Consider the following 21,150-nt stretch of genomic DNA (forward strand, 5'->3'; position numbering starts at 1 on the left):
GTTTTGTTTAAATTCTCTAACTAGAGTTTTAGTTGTCTGTTGTCAAGATCAAATGGGATAATTCATGCCAAAAAAAGGGAAAAAAAATAAAGAACAAGCACATCTGGAACATAGGAAGAGAATAGCATTTGTATTACTATGACTAGTTACTCTATTACTAGTGTTAGCATGTGATACGACTGTTATTATTTTTGTTATCTCTACTGAAATTGCTTTAATATAAGCAAAGTACTTCCAAAGGAGACATGGCTTGTCTACCTTTTTATTTCTAATTTTCAAGCACTTCTTTCAGTTTTACCAACTTCAGTACAATTCATAAAATGAAAATTACTGAGTGCCTACAAGATGTCAGGCTTTGTGATAGGAAGCACATTTACAACGATGCAGGAGAGGGGGAATGGCCATTTAGACAAACAGCACACTTTGAGAAGTGTTGTAATGAAAGTATGAGGATAAGGAAATGAAAGAAGGATGGCTCTGTTGAGGGCGACAAAGAAAGATTCTGAGGGAAAATTATGTCTCAATTGATCCTTGAAAAATGATGATGAAAACTCTTTAAGGTGACAAGGGAGGGAGTGGGAATCCAGGCAGGGGGAATAGTATGTGCAAAGGCCTGGTGGTTTAATAAAGCTGGCCTTGTTGAAAGAGTTTATTATTGTAACTAATTGTTGTTGGATAAAACATACAAGATTAGAAAGCAGTAGCATGTGCAATTGGAGAATTAATCATGGATTCGTTTATGGAAGGCATCAGGTCTTGATGAAAGCCTTGACTTTACTCAGTAAAAACACGGAACAGTTGAAAGTTATAAGTGGGTCAGTGGTAACTGTGGATGGCCCTATAGGGAATGAGCTGAAAGATGTGTGTAGTGGGCAGTTAGTACTTAAAGTGGAGGAGGAAGAAATTATGAAGTTGTGACAAAAACACTGAAAAAAAGACAAAGAGAACGGCAATAGAATGATAGAAAAAGATTCAAGAAAAAATTAGAGGATGATATAAATAGGCCACGATGACTGACTTGGCATGAGGGCTATGGGAGCTTAAAAACTGAGGTGGGCATGGCACTGTGGCTGTCAGTCACAATCAGGGGAACAAAAGGAGGAGTAATTTTAACTCCATGTTTGGTGTGAGGGTTCACATCCAAGATCTGAGGGGCTGAGCCTTCCATTTCTTTATGCTTGATAGTGTTTTGGCTGTAGTCTGTGAGGCCTGGAGAGGTCTGGACCAGAGATTTAGCCCTCAGATATGTTAGAAGTAGATAAAACTGCTCTTGAAAAGAATGGAAAGAAAGAAAAGAATGAAGTTGGTATGTTAGTGCCATTAGTGTATAGAAACTGAGGCAGCCATGAAAAAGGGTTCACAAAGGCTCAAAAAAAGGAATTTCTAGGTAAAGTTTCTAGATAAAGTCAGTGGAGTCCAGTTCCTTAAGAAAGTCAGATGAGATTAGGTGTGAAAATTGCCCTTTGGAACTGGCAATTACTGTGATCTGGATGAAGACAGTTTTAATAGAAGGGCAGTGAGCAAAATCCAGATTGCCACATGTAGTAAATGAATGAAGGGGATTTAGTATGTTGGTAACTCCTGGGTGTGATGGTGCAGTTCAGTATCAGAACACTAACAGAGCTAGCTTCAGGTGAAGCCACATGTCTAGTATAGCAACTGCTCTGCTGAACCTCAATTCACAAGAAGATACTTGGTCACCATAACAGTGAATCGTCAACAAGAGCATAGCTTTGTTATGTTATTAAGGAGAGTAAATGGATAGACATTGGTGTTCTGCTTTCTAATATCTTTTTTTTTTTTTTTTATTTCTTCATGTCACAGAGAGAAAGATCACAAGTAGGCAGAGAGAGAGAGAGAGAGAGGGAGGCAGGCTCCCTGCTGTGTAGAGAGCCCGATGCGGGGCTCCATCCCAGGACTCCGAGATCATGACCCGAGCTGAAGGCAGAGGATTAACCCACTGAGCCACCCAGGTGCCCCACTGCTTTCTAATATCAACTAAATATCTGAGTCCCTGATTACTTAACTATCGATGGTAAACTTGAAAACAGTTGGTCTGAGAAACGTTTAGGTCTACAGCCACAATCCCAGTTGGAATGTTCGTATCTGAACGAAGTTTGTCTTTCCAACTTTCTAAACTGTTCTTTTGGCCTAGAAGGGTAAAGTACATTATCTCCTGCTATTTCATTTTTATTAAAACTGTTTGAACTTGGAAATGAGGCCTGATGGTCCCATTTTCAGAAGGCTGAAGGTCACTGGGTGTTTCTGTTCAAAAAGAGAAAACAATGTGTAACCCCTCTGGCACCATAATCGAAAGAAATAGTGTGGTGATTACAGCCCTGCGCTGAGCTGGCGGCTGCTACAAATATTGGAACTGAGTTTGATAGGATCCTGTATTACCTTATAACAGAGTATCATTCCTTACAGTTCCAAGGTCAATGTCTCTTTCTCAAATAACATTTCGGACCTATAATTGTTCATCTACATGCCAGCAATTATGGGGGAATTGATCAGCCAGTAATTAATGCCATGCTATTACACTTTTTAATTTGTAGATTATGCAGCTGCAAGCGTTCTCACATTTTTAATTTGTATATTATACAGCCACAAATGTTTACAATGCCCTTTTTAATCTCCTTACACTACCACTGCCATTATTCACTATAGATTAATGATACCCTGGATGCTGGGGTTTATTTCATTTACCACTCTTACCAAGAGAGCAGTTAACATTACTGTGCTCTATTACTTAATGTCTTACTGCAGCTGCTGGTGAGCATTGGTTACCCTTTAAAATATTACCAGCCAGTTATTTTTTCTTTATTTTTTTAGCTCTCTTGTCACCAACAATATGACTCTGTGGTAATATTATACTTTATTTCCAAATTTATTTCAACTGGTTCTATCAGAGATATTTAAAGAATTCACTCTAAGTAATACAATGAACTGAACCCCTCCCTAACCACCCCTTGTCTATCTTAGAGCCTATTTGGGGTTATGTGACCAATATAAATTTTTTTTTTCATCCAACTCTCAGGGTTTTTTTGTACTTGCAAGATGATTAAATTATAAAGAAAATTTTAAATAGTCCCCAACTTCTTTTCAGTTAGCCAGAAATATTCTCAATATTGACTGAGGATAAGTCAATAGTTTGAGATGCTGCTGTTCACATGGCTAGGATAATTGTGGAACATACATCTCCTCTGGGTTTCCTCAAGGTGATCCAAAGCTTTAAGGGGAGGGCTGTATCCATCTCCTTGATAAGACATTGTGACAGCTTTAACACTGGCACTACTCTAAGCCACCAGGCTTAGGTGCACAACACCCACATCACAGAAGAATTCTATAAAACAGATCATGTGTACAATATTGTATTAGTTACTGGTCAGGATGCACAGAAGTGAAAGATATTGTGTCTATCATCAAAGCATTTGTATTCTTCTTGGTAATAACTATAAAATAAATGTGTAAAAAACTAATAATAAGCTCTACATAACTAAACTACAGGAATGAAATGATTACATGAGAGCACAATGAACAGGGTGTCCCAATGCATGTGATAAATGGACAAAAGAGTTTTATAACCAATTAGAGGAATGGCTTTTCAGAGGGAGGAGAGAGTGAGCCCTGGAGGGATGACTTGAGCTGAACTCTGAAGAAGGAGGCAATTTGAACAGACTGAGAGTGGAAAGCACTTTCCCTGAAGATAATACAAAATGAACAGACACTTTAAGTGATCAATATTTGTCATATATTCAAGGGGCAGTAAAGAGTTGAATATGACTCAAAGAACATTCTCAGTAAGGAATAGTAAGACTTGAAGTTGGACAGTCTGCCTGTTACAATGGGTCTAGAACACCATTATAAGGGCTTTTGACTTCATTCTGTTCAGAGTTTCTGTGAGCATTTTTGATGGAATTTTGTTGGGGTATTTTATTTTTTTTAATTTTTTATTTTTGCCTTTTTTGTGGTTAATTGTTTTTGTTGTTATGAGAGTGCATTATTGAAGCAATATTTTGAAGAAAATAAAATTGTATGGGTTGACATCAGGATCACTTAGGAGGCTGATGAGTTAATTAGGTATGAGATGATAAAAGTATGAACTCTGATGGTAATAGACAGCATTCCTGGATACCTAGAGTGTTTCTCTTGTCTCCTTCCTAACACCTCTGTTCTTTGCTCAAACTCAACAAATTCTATCTACTTTGAAATGTTCAGAACTTGAATCTGGCATCACTTTTTAATCACTAAGAGATTTACTGTTTTCATTTTGTTTTGTTTTGTTTTAACATAATATTACACATGTAGATGTCTTATTTCCTAAAATGAAGTATTATAATCATCATAATAATTATGGGTCAGATATTGTATTAAAAATTTTATACGCACTATTTTGTTTTATTTCATTCCATGATCACCTCAGAGGTAGGTGCTTTTATTTAATTTCTCTTAAGAAATTAACAGGGGCTTAGTAATTATCACAGTAACATAATGACAGAGTCATAATTTAACCCCAGTCTACCAGTTGTATTCTCTTTTTTGAATTTGTTCTTTCATTTATTCATTCATTCACTAATATTTACTAAGTTATCCTTAATACCTGACATGATGTGCTAAGAATACTTTAGTGAACAATAATAGATGAGATAGATCCCTTCTCCTTGGTGATATGGCTGAGCAGAAAGTAAGTACAGCCTATATGTTTAACAAGTCCTACTCTCATAGGATATAATTGGAAAGCATATTAACTATTTGTATTTCTCTGTGTCCCTTTAAATATTGTCTCTTACTCTTGAATGAAATAAATTTATTTAGGTAAATTTAGGTAAATTATGTAGGTAAATTTTCATGACTTGGGGTTGGTTTCTACATAATAAAATTCCCCTTTATAGATAATTTTTTAGTTTTTTTCTAACTTTATTGAGGAGTAATTGAAAAATGTATGTATTTACAGTATACAACATAATTATTTGATATGCATATACATTGTAGAATGATTACCAAGATAAAGATAATTAACATATTCATCACTTTACATAATTAACTTTTTGTGTGTGTGTGCTGAGGATACTTAAGGTCTACTCACAGCAAGCTTGACATATACAATACTGTATTATAGCCATTGTGCTGTACGTAAGAGCCTCAGAACTTATTCATCCTATAACGAAACTGTATATACTTTGACCTATATCTCCCCATTTCCCCCCTATCCCCCCAAGCTGGTGGGAAGCACCATTCTGTTCTCTAGTTCTATGAAATTGGCTTTATTATTATATATTCTTAAAAATTCTACATATAATTAATATCAAGTTTTATTTGCCTTTCTCTGTCTTACTTATCATAATGCCCTCCAGTTTCATCCATGTTGCTACAAAGGGCAGGATTTTCTTCTTTTTTATGGCTGAATAACATTCCTCTGTGTGTGTGTGTGTGTGTGTGTGTGTGTGTGTGTGTGTTTCTCAACGTTTTTTTAATCCATTTAACCATGGGAGGCCATTTAGAATATTTCTGTATCTTGGACATTGTGAATAATGCAGCAACAGACATGGAGTACAAATATCTCTTCTGGACACTAATTTTTGTTTCCTTCCAATATATATTCAGAAGTCAGACAAGGACACTACAAGAAGATAAAATTATAGGCCAATATTCCTAATGAACATAGATGTGAGCAAACTAAATTTGAGAGTACATTAAAAGGATCATATACTATGATCAGGTGAGATTTATCCCTGAGATGTAAGGCTGATTCAATTTACACAAATCAATAGATGTGATATACCACATTAGTAGAATGAAGAATAAAAATTAAATGATCATTTCAATAGATGGAGGAAAAGTATTGGAAAAAATCAACATCTTTTCATGATAAAAACTCTCAAGAATATATAGGAGGATTGTACTTCAATGTAATAAAAACCATTTATGACAAGACCACAGCCGAACACCAGACTCAGTGGTGAAAAGTTATAAGCCTTTCCTCTAAGTTCAGGAACAAGACAAGGATGCCACTCTTGCCACTTTCATTCAATATATGACATGACTCTATTTATATATATTCAAACCTTATGATCATGTAAGTCCAAATACAGTAAGATCAAAGCCTACATTTTATTCAGTATTATGGTTACTCCTCTTCACTAACCCAGCAGGCTGTTGGCCAAGTCCTTCACAATGGAGGAAGAGTAGCATTTGCATTGCAGCTTGTGTATGCATGATCCTGGCTTGGGAATAGCTTATTCTTCTTCCAGTTTGTAAACCTTGACTTATACTGATCCTTCCAAGATCAGAGCTAGGAAGGGAGAAGCAGAATGGTGAGTGGAGTCCTTGTCTGACCAATAAAGTGACATAGTTCATTCTATCTTGGCTGGGCACATTGGTAAAATTGACTCTTGCTCAAGTGGACTCTTGGGAGACCTGTTTTTCCCTTTATGTGATTGATAAATTCTCTTACATCTGGTTGTTCAAAGCATCTTCCTTAGCCTGTGGCCATTCACAAGGGCCTTTTGGTTCTTTCTGCTAACTTCTTTTGCCTTTTCTCACAGAACTTTTGGGTGGGATTTAAGGGAACACCATGTGGCCTAAAGGAAGTGCTTATCTTGCATCCTTTTCCTCTTCAAAGTCTAGGAGCACAGATTGCCCAAGGCAGCCAACCACCTTTCCTTTCTTTCATTTCACTATCAGAATAGATAACCAGCCTATCTCTCACACTTGAGATTTTCTCAGACATAAATCTAATGTCCAACACACTGCAGGAGACACATAGTAACTCTCAAAGAAAATTCTGTGGGGTCCTCTGCCAGAGGATAAGAAAAACATGGCTGTCCTTACCTAATAGAAGGAGTGAGACCCAAAACACATCTGCCTCCTCTACATTCAAACTTTCTTTCACACAGCCCTTTTTTAGGCCTCTCAAACATATACAAACTTATTTTATACACTAGAGCTGAGAAAATCTCCAGGGTACAAACTAATTTTCTCCAACCTCCTATTACAAGTGCTGTATATAGTCTTGCACCCCATTTTAGGATAACTTGTTTTTAGTCTTAGGACCTAAGTTCCAGTATATCATGACTGATACATAAAGAAACAAGATGAAGTAGTAGTGAGCACTATTAAGAAAATAAGAACCATGCACAATTCAGCAACACGTACACTAAAATTGGGATGATACAGAGATTAACATGGCTTCTGTGCAAGGATGACATGCAAATTCATGAAGCTCTCCATATTTGGGGGGAAAAAAAGAAAGAGGCAAACCAAGAATCAGACTCTTAACTATAGAGAAACGAACTGATGATTACCAGAAGGGAAGAAATGGATTAAATAGATGATGGGGATAAAGGAGTTCATTTGTCCTGATGAGCACCAGGTGTTGTATGGAAGTGCTGAATACTGTATTGTACACCTGAAACTAATATTATATGTTAACTGACTGGAATTTAAATAAAAACTTAAAAAAAAAAAAGAAAAAGAAAACAAGAACTTATGCAGAAGAAAGGGACGAGGAGGACAGCATTAGATATTGCAAGTATCTTAGATTCTGAAGGCATAGTATTTAGTAGGAACTTAATTGACAATGAGAAAAACATACAAAGGTCAGGAGTAGATACATTCCAAGCAGATAGGGTGTTGAAGGTCCTGACAACAAAATTGAATGTACTGGTTCAAAGAGCAGAAAAAAATCCTATAGGGTTGGCGCATGCCCAGCAAGGAAAAAAAGAACTGTGGGACAATGATCCCAAATTCTAGCATGCATCAGGATCACATGGAGGACCTGTTAATGCACTAATTCCTAGTCCTCATTCCAGAAATTCTGACTTGCTTCCAAGGGACACTCTTCCTACTTAGTAGCAGTGTTATAGGATATGAGGTCAGAAGAACAAGCATGGAACCTGAGAATGGAGTCTGGATTTTAATTTAAATGATTGGAAAATTTAAGGTGGGGGGGCATGGTCTAATTTGAAATTTCTAAAGATGACTGGTTATTTGGGGACAAATACATTATAGGATAAAGAAGGCAGGTCTATACCTGAGAAAGTAGGACTTTCTGGAAGCTCTTTCTTTTGTCCTGGCAAAGAATGTTAGTGGTTTGGATGAGCTTGACAGTGATAGAGCTGTACAGAAGTAACAGAAATGGAAATATATTCTGGAGAGCAGGATGAAATGAATTGATTATGGGTTAGTATGAGTAGAGCATGGGAAAGAAGAATCCTCTCTAAAACCTGGACTCAAGGCTCTATCTGTTTCTTTAGGAATAAACATTACACTTAACACTTCTTTTACTTCCCCATACCTGGCAAGTTATTTAGAACAGAGTAGATAGACACTTAGTGAATGAGAGGATTGAATCAAAGAGGACTCAAGTAATTTCTACATTAATAGTTCATTATATACAGTGTTTGCAGTATTTTCAAAACCAAATACATAAAATAAAATTTGAATTAATCCAGAAAACTTGATGACAGGATTCCAAATGGAATTTGAGAACAGATTAATTTTTAATGCTGGTAATTTAGGTAAAGTAAATACAACAAAATTTGGGGATGAATTAATTTCAGGAAATATTATAGGTTCATTTCCTCTATGTCCAGGGAAACCACTCTGATAACAGTTTTATTGCCATTGGAGGAGAAAAAGCTTAAGATGAACCTGAAGCATTTAGTCCAGTACCAATAGCACAGTGGGGTTACCTTTGTGATCCTTCCCTTTTCCAACCATATTTGTTATTATACTTCAAGTTAAGGTGAACATCAAGATCAAACTTAATCAATGAATAAAATAAGAAATATATCATGTATGGAGTATCTATGGGATTTTATTTATGTTGAGAGGCATGGAAAAAGATAAGAATCTAAAGAAAGGAATTATAGGTAGAACCTACACAGTTTTTAGGGTCATATGGAAGCTTCATGCATCTCTCTATCTCCTATTTTGTACTTACCAGCCTCATGAACTCTGGTGAAGTGTGGCCTCCAGCAGTTATTCTGAGTGTGCTCAGCAATAAAGAGTTCCCTGTAAAATATTCTACTGTTGATCTCCTGAAGGAACAAGATCTTATTAACATTAACTGCTAGGAAATGTTCTGGAACTTATTTTTAAAATTTTTCTTATGAAATGCTAGGTAACTACTTTATCCAAGAGTGGTTGAAGAAATAACAGTTCTTTAAAGACATCCCTGCAGTGGTAACAAAATTCTAACCCATTGCCAAAATGTCCTTCTCTTAAGGACTTAAACTTCTAAATCAAGAAGGTAAGATTTGTTTAGAATATGTTATTTAATTTAAGCATACTAAACCTGAAGTTTTGTTCTTGAGCACCAAAAAGCTCAAAATTATGACTGTGAGGAAAAAGGCAGAAGTTTTGCCCTAATCACCCAGATTTTCATTAAAAACTGTAGAAAAATGGCTTATATATACTTTCTATTGATCTATAATTTTCCTTTCAAAAGAACAAACAATGCTTTTTCTCCCAATTAAATCTTGATCCAGGAAATATTGAGAACACAAAAGAAAGGTTGTAAAATTAAATGACTAAGTAATCGATCTAACTCCTGCTGAAGAAGTCACTTACAGGTGTGTCTTAAGTGTCTTAGAAATCACTGAAAGTCTTGAATCAACATGGAAAAACAGAGATAAGAACTCAGAGTTAATATAAATTGTTGAGTGTTATAAAGAAGGGTTTCTATGGTTTGAAAGAGAAGAGCTATTTCAATTACGATGGTAGAAGAGCAACAATTGATTTTGAAATTTAGCTCCTACAAAGGTAAAGAAGCATAGCATACTCAGTCTTAGCCCTGCATTCCAGAAATTTAAGTAAGAGTCGCTAGAGTGCAGGGTAGAAGGCCCTGCATACTGCATAGAGGACCCCAATACTCACTAGTCTCCCTGAGTAAAGCAAAGTAGGCATGCATTTAAATCTAGAGTGTCCTTGGTGTCTCTGGTGCCCAACCACGAGCTGGAAAAATAAATGTTTTTTGTCTTATCATATTCTTAGAAATACACAAAAAAAGGGAATTTTCTATTAATGGGGATTCTTAATAAGGAGTTTCAAATATTTGAAGAAGCATTTGGCAGAGTTCCTCCAAAAGTGCCAAGGGAAAGAAACACTGATAATGTTCTCAGTAATTTCTCAGCTTGGTAAACTTTCTACTCTAAGAAACTCATCCAAGAATGGTGCAAGAGACTGGAGAGTAATTAAAGCTTCATATATTAATGGTAAAGTCAAATAAACAAACAAATAGATAAAATCTTTAAATTAAATTAAATAAGGAAGGAAGGAAATATGTTTGTTTTTCATGATATAAAATCTATTGGAATCACAATTTTTTTTGTTCAGAGATGATTTTTTTAAGTTTTCCATGTTAAAATGCTATTTATTATATGAAAAAGGAGCTAGAATACCAGTAAGTTGAGAAGTAACTTTGACTTTTAAAGCACTTTCAAATTTTTTTTCAAAATATTTTCAAACATATCCACAAGAATAGTATTTCATGAGATAATGAAGAGAGAATTTTTTTCTCTTTTTTTCCAAAATAGATTTATAAGGAAGATTTCATGGAGAATGTAAGTATATTTGTTTTATTCATTGATTGTTTTTTAAACTAGATCCTAAAGAATAGGAGGCAAATAACTAGAAGTGAAGGAGATTATTCCAGGAAACAGTAACCTAATGACTGAAGGTGGAAAGGGGTTTTGCATATTTGGGAGAAAATCAGTATTCTGGCTTGTTTCTAACAAAGGAAAGAAATGGGAAATAAAATAGAACATTAGACAATATCAAATTCTGGATCACCTTGAATGTCAGAACAAGGATTTTGAACTTTATTTCATTAAATGTATAAATAATTGATGATAGTTTAAAATGCAAACTTATGAAAGCAAACCTAGCAAAGGAAGAGAAAAAGAAACTTCCTTCTTTCTTTCCTTTCCTTTCCTTTCTTTACATAAAGGTATCTAATCTCACTCAAATATAATGACATTGTGGCTAAGCCAATTGAACTCTGAACATTGCTTGGAAAGACAGTTCTGTTTATTTAAACTGAAGGTATGAACTGAGTTGATTTCTAGAGTGTTCCCAACAACAAAGAAAGTGCCAAATAAAATAAGTATAAAAAGTTCATAAGGACCACTATACTCGTTCTGAAAATAAGGCCATTTGATGAAGCATCTCAGTCTATTTCAGAGCTAACCCACTGTGGAATTAAGCCGTATAAATTGTATCCCCAAAATTGCATTCAGCTCAGGGACATCCTCTTATTAACACCACCCCCTTCTTTCACTGTGCATCATTGTTATCAAACTGAGCCAAGATTTATGACTCTAAGCTTTGTTGGCTCTTCCTTATGCAAACATATGACATCAAAAGGAAATTATTCTCAGTGATGCCAGTTTTGGGGAACCTCATTTAGTCCATCTTTGGAATCACACCAGGATACCATTTTGTCACTAAAATCAGTTTATGGAAGAATGTTTTTTACTCACTCATCTTTCAGCTTCTCAGGTTTAAACATATGAAGTTTTCAATTATGATTCATGCCAGGAGTGGGATTTTTGGAACATCCCCAGGCTCCTTAAATTGGTTTCCTTCTCACCCTCTCCCATCACCTCCTTTCCTATAGAGATTAAGAAATGTATAAAATACAACCTGTTACTGCCAGGAGGGATTACTACTATATATTATCACTCACAGCTCATTAACCTCGAAGCCCTGCTAACTAAGAAAATCCTCTCTAATGAGGTTTCCCTTGACTGCACTAAAGAACAAAAGGTCTAAAAGTTTTCCCTATTACCAGTCTTCCTCAAATTATTGCACTGTAATTAAAATGTAACTTTGAGGCCAAAGAAGAAAAAAAAAGTTTAAATTTGGTATAAACTCTAAAAAAGACCTTGAAAGGCACTTCTGCTTTGTCCTTTGGTAGTAACTAAACCATAGGAAACCATTCAGGTTGGGGAAGATGATTACTCACAGTATACCTGGATTGTAACTACTCACTGAAGAGAGGTGGGTGTGGATCCATACAATTCAGATGGAAATAATTTTTGTAATGTAGAAGGTAAAAGGAAATGTGTCACCTCATTGTTCCAAAAGTCTCCTTCTTTTGGTAAAATAATCCCCTAGATAATAGTACAAGTCTATTTTCTTTGGCTGAGAAGGACCTAGAAACATGAATTGGGATTAGTAAATTGATGGGTCCTAATGTATTTTTTATTAAGAACCCTAGAGTCAGGGTTATTTGTATGGTTGTATCACTGGAATCTTAAGGAGTAAAGATGTAGATAAAACAAACAGAAGGAGCTGTGCTCCCAGGAGAAATTTATAATCTGGTGAAGTAGCTAGAATTAAGTATCCTCACCTCTGAGCTTTGAGTTTTTAAATGCCCCAAATGCAAATAATAATTACCTCTTTTAGCTTCCTTGGAAACCTGATTTATGTGTGTAGCATATCCTCAGAGGAACAGTCTAAAGAGTTAGGGACTCTTAGTCTGGAAAATGAAGGCTGAGAGGAGAACACAACTGCTGCTTCTAAAATGGTGAAGGGACTGGCTTGAGGGAATACAACCTTGACCGCTGAATCCTAGAAGACTAATTAACGAACTGAGGCTCTCTTGAAACTCAATTTAAATTTAGAACATTAGAGATAAGTCTTACTTCACAAACGAAGAGTAAACACATGGCATTCATTAAGCAAAAAATCACTGCAATTTAAGAAGAGAGAAAACTTCCCAATTTGGATTATATTTTTATAATAAAGTTCTAACAGGTACTAAAATATTTAGGACACATTCCTGATCTTAGCATTCAGATCAAGAGGAAAAACCTATGGACCATCCAACAGTGCAACAAGAAAATTCCATATTATAAATAACACTGGATATATTCATGGTATTGTAATTCATGTCCTCCTTTGACCTCTTAAAGTTATATAAGAGGAGATGTGTTCACTTGGTGCCCATGAGGGGAAAGGTAAAAATGTCAAATGGGTAATAGACATGCTAAACAGTAATCACTAACACTACTGTCTTCATATACATGGGGTCTTTCATTAAAACACTTTTTTTCAAAGTACAAATAGGTAATGAAAGTTGAAATACATATATACCTACCATAAAAAACCTCATAATTTGTGCATTTTGTGAAAAACAAGTGGTTTGTGAACCCCAAAACATCCATTCTTGTTTTAGTGTCAGCACTAATTTATAATAATATAAGAAACTAATTTGTCCACACTAGGCTAAAATGTCTGCATACTATACTGGTGATAATAATCCATATCTTCCTATACCACCAGATGGCTCTAAAAAGTAAACATATGAACACTGTGGAAGTGCTTTGAAAAGTAAAAGACACTCTACAAACACTATACAAATGCAAAGTATGTTTGTTAGCAACATTATGATTATAATGCAGAAATTTTCATTTGCTTTATTTATGCACATATTTCATTAGAAGATAAAAACCAAACCAAACTACAACTACTATATGCACAAAATTTTGTATGGCATTCTTATACTTTTGACAACTTGAGCAGATGTTTATGCCAATGTTGGTCTTGGAATTCTAGGAACAATGGAGTCATTAGCTAGAATAGCTAAGGCTACCCATGGGTAAACTCAAGGTTTTTGAGGAGACTACAACTCTCTTATTAGAATGGAGAGAATAACTTGTTAGCTGCCTCTTGCCATTGAAGCCTAGGTACATGGTGTGAGTACAGAGGATTAGAAGGGTCGGACTTCTCTATCAGGAGTGGAAAGTGCCTTCACCATGTACAAGACTATATGAAGTACCTTGAGTAAATCATGGTTCCTGCCTTATATCTGCTGTTAATTTTCTACAGAAACAATCAACCACCAAAAAAATTAAGTATAATCCATTATAAGAACGTGTACAATTAAGTACTCATCTTTGCAGGACAAGGTTTAAAGACAGAGAGAGCTACTGACTTTCAAATATTTATATTTCCCACTCCATATTTTTCTTTCCCTAATGACTGGTGGCAGGAGGCAGATGCTCAGCTGGAGATACTTCACAAACCCCTTGTATCCAGAGGTAACCTTGTGGCTAGGAGTGGAATGGAGGTGTAACTTCTTCCCTGTTTCTCACACCAGCCACTGACTGGCATTCAGACAGGACTCACAAGTCAATAGGAGAAGGTAGAAACAAGAGGTTCAAGAATACTGGGTCTCTGGGGCACAATCCAGGTGAAAGCTGCCTGCAGATAAGGAATGCCTACATCAATCCTCTACCTAAGTAAAAGTTTACTCTTTTATTTTGTTAAATTAGCATATGTGGGGATTTGTTTGTCTAGTAGCTAGAGTCCCTAACTAATACACTGATCATTGAACACAGAATAAATTGGAAATAATTGTTTATTAGTTAGAATTTCCAAAAGAAATTATTCCAAAAAGTAGATTTTCACAGATCAATAAATTATGAGACAATGTACAAAAATTGATCATTTGAAAGAACTATTTCTTCCATAAATGAATGTATAGCTAGCTGCAGGGATTATCATAATTCAGGCAGTACATAAGAAACTGAGGTCCAACCCAGAATTTAATGATTTTAACAATTTTCTGAGTAGAGTGTAAAGTAGAAAATTCTCAGCATAATGGCTACTGTTTTAAATACTTGCAAAACTACCCTCACAAGTTTGATTCCTATCCCTCTGAAAGGCTCTCTGAGTACTGGGAATAGGTATGAAGTAATTGCTGAATGAGTAATTTAGGGCATGACCCAACGCAGAAAACACATATATTGTAGGTCCTACCCTTAAAGAAATAAGACAACGAAATAAGGCACAAAACTTGACTCAAATATATAATTTGGGGGGGGTGGAGTTTGGGAGGTCGTTATTTTAGAAACAGTTTTTCCAGGACAAAGAATAAGGGATAATGCTGAAAGGGAATGGTAATTGTGGGCTTGAGCCCTTTAATGTAAGACCCAAGAAGCATGTCATGTCTGCCCATATCTCACATGGCTAGCTCCACCTGAGTACTGACTCATTATTTAGCACTTAAGGAGTCTTTGAGGGTTCCAGAGAACTTTGTCATTTCTTGATCATATTTAGCTCCAGGAATGATGTCTGGATTAATAAATAAATTATTTATTAAAAAACATATTAGAGATATGTATATGTAATTAGTTTATATATTTTATGCATATATACACATATATACTTACATATACATATATGGTTCATTTAGTATCTTTTTCAATTTTAATACTTTTTTCTGGCATTTTTCATAAATACCTAAATTGAGGTCATACTCTCTGTTGATTTAAGTATGTAAGAGCACACACAAACACATACAAATAGACACAGAGTATTAACTGAGCATGTTAATACTCCAGAAAGCTAGTATAACTTGCCATCACATGTTGAGTTTCTTACTAGTTGGGAGAAATTGCTGCCATATTTCTCTTTGTTAAATATTTGCTCAGTGGCACAAAAAGGTGTGAAAGCAAATGCTGGGGAAAACTACGAAGTCTTCCTTGGCATTCCTCTGATTTTATATAGTCATCCAGGGAGGGGGCCGATATTTCAGTCTTTATCTGAAACAATGCTGGGTTAGTCTCAGGAGAACAAATCCTATGTGGGAATCTCAAATTCCCCAGTCTAGCATGTTGCAAATGGTTTGATTCTTTTAATTCCCTAGGAAGTGGAAGGCTGAATGCTTACACTTAGGGGAAAGACAATATTCTCAAATAAAATGATGATGATGATGCTGTTTTAGCTATACGTATGTGCACGCACACATACACATAATTATAGTCTATTCTCTTTCTATCTATTTTTTCATGAAGAAGTAGGAAAAACCATAAACATTTGTGAAAGAAGCAATTGCTCATAGGATGTGAGTACCCTAAAATATAATTTCACTTTCACCTTCACTTTATAGACATATGGTTCACACTTATCTATACACCTTAAACCTTTATTAGTGTTGGTGTCTTCTAAAAATGGCAATAATATAGACATCTGTCTCTCCTTATCAATCTACCTCACAGCATTGTTGTAACTTTGAAATGAGATATAACAGGTAAAATTCTTCTCGGTTTTACTCATAGAATCAAGATATATGACTGATCATACTCCTGCTCAGGCAGAGAATATCGACTGCAACAAATGAAGGATTTAAAAGTTTCAGTTATAGGTTTTATAGAATTTCAGCCATGCAAATGTATGTGAAAGAAATAATATTTAATAAGGTATCTCAAAACTTAATGACTTAAGCCAACATACATGTATCATTTTTGTTTTTGTGGGTGAAGAGTGAAGGGAGAGATTAGCTGAATCCTCTGCTTCAGGGTCTCTGTAGTCAGGGACTGAGTTCTCATCTGCAGATCGCCTGCAGAAGGACCCACTTCCAAGCTTACTGACCTGGCTTTAAGAAGATTCAGTTCTTTGCAGGTTGTTGGACTGATGGCCTCATTTCATTCCTAGCAATTGGCTAGGAGGCTGACCTCAGTTTCTTGCTCCGTGGCCCTCTACATTCTGACAGTTTGTTCCATCAAAGACAACAAGAAAGCAAGTCTACCAGCAAAATGAAAGTCATAGTCTTATATAAATCAATCGCCAAAGTGACATCCTGTTACTTTTACCATATTCTATTCTTTAGAAACAAGACACCATATCTAGCCCATACTTAGGGGGAAGAGAATTGCATCGCACATGGATATCTAGAGCCAGGGATTATTTGAAGCCATGTCAGAAGATGTCTGCTGCAAATATTATAATAATATAATATAATCACACTCTTAATAACATGTTTTTCTTTTCAAAATTCATTTGCTGCTGAAATTAAGCAAATGCAATGTTACATTTACCTTCTAACAAACATAAATTTGAGCTCATATATAACATAAAATTAAATTGGCAAATCATTATACTGCATTCACTGGCAAAAAACCATCGTGCTAGATACAACAAAAAAGACTAGACACATAAAATAGTGCCCCCACCCTCAATCAGGTTATAACTGAAAAATGAATTGAATTTTTACGTATTTCTTAAAGTTAAATAATACTAGGTTTATTATTCCTAGGGTTCTATGAAGTAAATGGAACTAAAGAGCAACAGAGGTATTAAATGCTGTGATTTCAGGAGTGGAATAAGAGAATAGAATTGTCTATGAAAATCCTTGAAAAGGAAGAAATATAAAACTAGATTATCAAGACTATGAGATATTTTAAAACAACAAAAGAATAGAGACTATTCCAGATAAAATATGAGATGTAAGGAAGAGCAGCCAGGCTAAGAATTTCAGGTATTTCAGGTATATCTGAATCTTTCTCAAAATCTATGGAAGCATAGATCCCTTGACATGTTCAGATGTTATTATATAAAAAATGCTTATCATTTGTGGTTTGAGGTTGTGACCATATCTTTGTTTCTTGTACATATTATTTTCTTATACATTTTAGTTTTCTTTTTCTTTCTCTTTTACTTTTTCTCGTAGTGTGCTTTCATCTAGAGTTCAGAGTGTCTTAAAGTATGCAGTTCATTTTAGTTTTTTGACAATCTCCTTCTTGTACAAGTGTGTTGTGATATGTACTTTTAGGAACAAGAACTAAAAAGAGATAGCCAGTTTTTTCATAAAAGCAGGCAGAGAAATGAAAATGAAAGAGGATGAGAAGAGCCAGCAAAATGATTTCCCTGGATTGAAAAAAGTTACCATCTCATGGATGCTTGGTGTGGGTGGATTTTGTCTTTTGACATATTTTATAAATTAGTGTACTTGGCCCAGTTTCAAATTTTGAAGATGCAGTGCTGGCCAGAAATAGAATAAAAAGGAGTAATTCAAGGTCAGAAGCATCGTTGAAATTATAGTCACCTTTCCAGCATCTCCCCCAGCCTCTATGTCATGGAAACATGAGTCAGACTCAGAGAGCTTCACAGAATGTGGAATCACTTTTACTATCATCTGACAAGAAGGTGGTTCTCAAATAGCACTTCTGTTATAGCTAATTTGAGGAAGAGACAATAAAATGTCGTTTTTCATCACTTTTTCCCCAAAAGTTTCAGATGCTTTTTGAATTTCTGAATCACTATATTGAGTCTACTAAATAATGATAAAATTTCCACTATAGTAATTATGAGAAATATTTCTTTTTAAGTTTAATATTCCAATGAAAAATAGTTTTCCAAATTTAAGTAGCAGAATTATTCTTCCTACAGGCCCATGTTCTTTAACCCAACTGAAAAGCATTTCCTGCATAAAGGTTATCCTACCACTCTTTGTCAGCCATCTGGAATGTGAGAGTATCTTATGATGTATCAGAAGAAAGAAATTTGTCAAGACTACTAAGGAAAAAAATTAAATAGAATGCTTCTCAAGTACCTCAGCATAAGTATGTGGCAGATCTCAACAAAACTTACTTACAAATTGGAATTTGCCAGGCCCGTACAGGGAATTTACATAGGGAAAATCTGCACTCTTGATGTGTAAACTTCAAGTCCATTTGTCTTTACTGTAGTTTTATTCTGGACATCCTTGATTATGTTTCTGAACCAACTCTGTGGTCATCCCTGATGCCTCCTCATGCCTAAACTTGTCTTCTTACCTTTATTTCTATTTACTATAAAATCTTTCCTCAATATCATTTTTATTGAGTTTCCTACCTGTTTGTGGAATCTGACCTGAACAACTGCCATTTTGGCTTACCACTTGCTTCTGTTTTTTTCCTAATCCCTAGCTGTTCCCAGTTGTCTGAGAGCCATCTTGTTGGATATAATAGAAAAGGAAAAGTGTGAAAAATTCTAGGCAGAAGAAAATGTGGGAACCAATGAATAGATGGTGGAACAAGTTGATAGAATTTAGAGATAATCTACCTAGTTTGAGATGAACAAGATAGAAATATGATGAGATATTCTTATTACCCATCATTATCTCTACATAATAATAATATATGGTAGTGATTTGTTCTTTAGAATAATTGGACTTACATACTTTTTTGAATTTGTTCAGAGGTTGGAAATAAAGCATCACGACATTTCTTTCATAAGTGGTTAATATGTGAATTCATTGTACTATTTTTCGTGTACCTACAAATGTCACCTTGATATTCTCTGGATCCCTGGCAATGCTACTTTCTAAGGTTGCTTGGTAGCCTCTCCTTTCAGAATTGTTTTGATGTGCAGTCAGTTGAAAATTCCAAAGTGACTTTGGTGGCTGTTTGCTATCTGAGTATTCCATGGACATCTTTCCAATAGGCAAATTATTTTAGGAAGTTAGGTTCAGAATCTCAGTTTTATGGGAAATAAGAGAATTCTAAGGATCAAGGATTGATGAATTAGAAGGAATTTGAGGGGGCAACACATCCAAGAAAAGGAATATAGTGGTTTAGAACTAAGAAAGAGCATTCCATTTATGTCATTGGATAAAAGCATGCTACCCAATGCAGGGGAATTTTAAAGCTTCTTAGAGCAATGCCTTGAAATCAGCATATGAAAGGGCTTTTTTGGTGTTTGTTTTGTTTTGCTTTTAGAAGTAAATAGTATTTTTTTTCACCAACGTCAAGGTTTTTGGGAAATTTATTGCAAAACTATTGATATTGTCTCCTCTCCCTGAATGTACAATCCTCATTGATCCATTCCTTTTGGTTAATATATACAGACTCAAAAGGAAATTTTAAAACAGTCTGCATTATATTCTAAGCCAATTTTCCACCTTTTTCATCTGATAGACAAATATATAGATCCCAAAATATCTGTCAGCAGAGGTTTCCACAAATGCAAGGACTCATTCTATGTCTGAGAGTACCCTCAATCCAAATCCAGTGAAGAATATTAAAGTCTTCCATTGTCTGAGGTAAACAATGCAAGTTTGTTTCGGAACATTTTCAATTCTGAACGAATCACATGCCTAACAGGTGTTAGCAAACTTTTCTGTAAAGGGTCAGACAGGAAATATGCAAATACAGGTTTGTGAACCATATAGTTTAATATCATCTACTCAGCTCTGCTGTAGTAACACAAATGCACCCATAGTCCATAAGTAAACAACTGAACATGAACTTGTTTAAAACACACACACACACACACACACACACTTTTACTTGTGGGCTCTAAAATTTGAATTTCATATAATCTCAAGTGTTGTGAAATATTATTCTACTTTGATTTTCTTCAACTATCTGAAAATGTAAAAAATATTCTTATCTTGTAGGCTGTGTGAAACAGTCAGCAGATTTGACTTGTGGGCCATAGTTTTCCACCCCTCATGTTATAATGCAATATATTAAAATTTTCTTACTGTAGTGCCTATGGCACCTATAAAAATAAAAGCCTATCTGGGTACATTATATAATAAAAGAGAAGTATGACTATGCACAAAATTAACTTTTGTAGATAGAAGTGAAGGTAAGATTTAGAATCCTGACACTATAGCAAGGGCTTAAAGTAGTTACTCCAGCGAGTCTGCTATCTGCTGACAAATAAAATTATCCAGGGATTACATTGTCTTCTGAAGAACATTGCCTTAGTAGTTCACCTGGGAGAGAAGAAAGTATACTTTAGGTTCCAGAAGAAGGACATCTTGTGTGGCATAATGTGAACAATCACCTCTCTTGGCTCTGGTCTTGCTTCAAAAACAAGATATACCCTTTTGATCTCCCACAAGGCTATGTGGGGTCCAAACTAATGCCATTCCCTTCAGTTTGATATTTCGCATTGCTTCATTTTCTTCTTATAAAATCTATATTTATGAGTGAGTACTCATCAAGATAACCTTCTTTTGACTTTCTTTAGATTTTATCACTTATGATCTGTATTATTTATTTGGCAAACACTTTCTGCTATCACCATGTTATAATGAAGGTAACACAAATGAACATGCATGCCCAGCATAAGGTTGGGCATTCAGCAAATGTTCAACAAATGTCTCTTAATTTCTGTCCTGACAATAGCATGTACTCAGTATTCGGCAGTGTGTCTTTTGCATACCTTAATGAATTTCTAATGTTGATGACAATGATAAAAGCATTCCCTTTCTTTAACTTAAACATTTCAAGTGTTGCATATGCACACTTGCACGTGCACATGTGTGTGTTATCAGGGAAAAGATAACATAAAATAACCTCATGAAACAGTAACCTTTCCTTTCGATTCCCCTTCCCATTATCATTCAATGAGAACAATCCTCAAAGG

General features: G+C 35.2%; 1 non-coding gene across 1 annotated transcript; it reads left to right on the forward strand.

Annotated features, from left to right (window-relative positions):
* Positions 1-7,132: 7,132 nt before the first annotated feature.
* Positions 7,133-7,236, forward strand: LOC131811977 (U6 spliceosomal RNA). Its single transcript, XR_009346214.1, has one exon. It is a non-coding gene; the product is annotated as a U6 spliceosomal RNA (small nuclear RNA).
* Positions 7,237-21,150: the final 13,914 nt, after the last annotated feature.

The sequence above is a fragment of the Mustela lutreola genome, chromosome 11 (genome assembly GCF_030435805.1).
Source record: "Mustela lutreola isolate mMusLut2 chromosome 11, mMusLut2.pri, whole genome shotgun sequence".
Lineage (NCBI taxonomy): Eukaryota > Metazoa > Chordata > Mammalia > Carnivora > Mustelidae > Mustela > Mustela lutreola.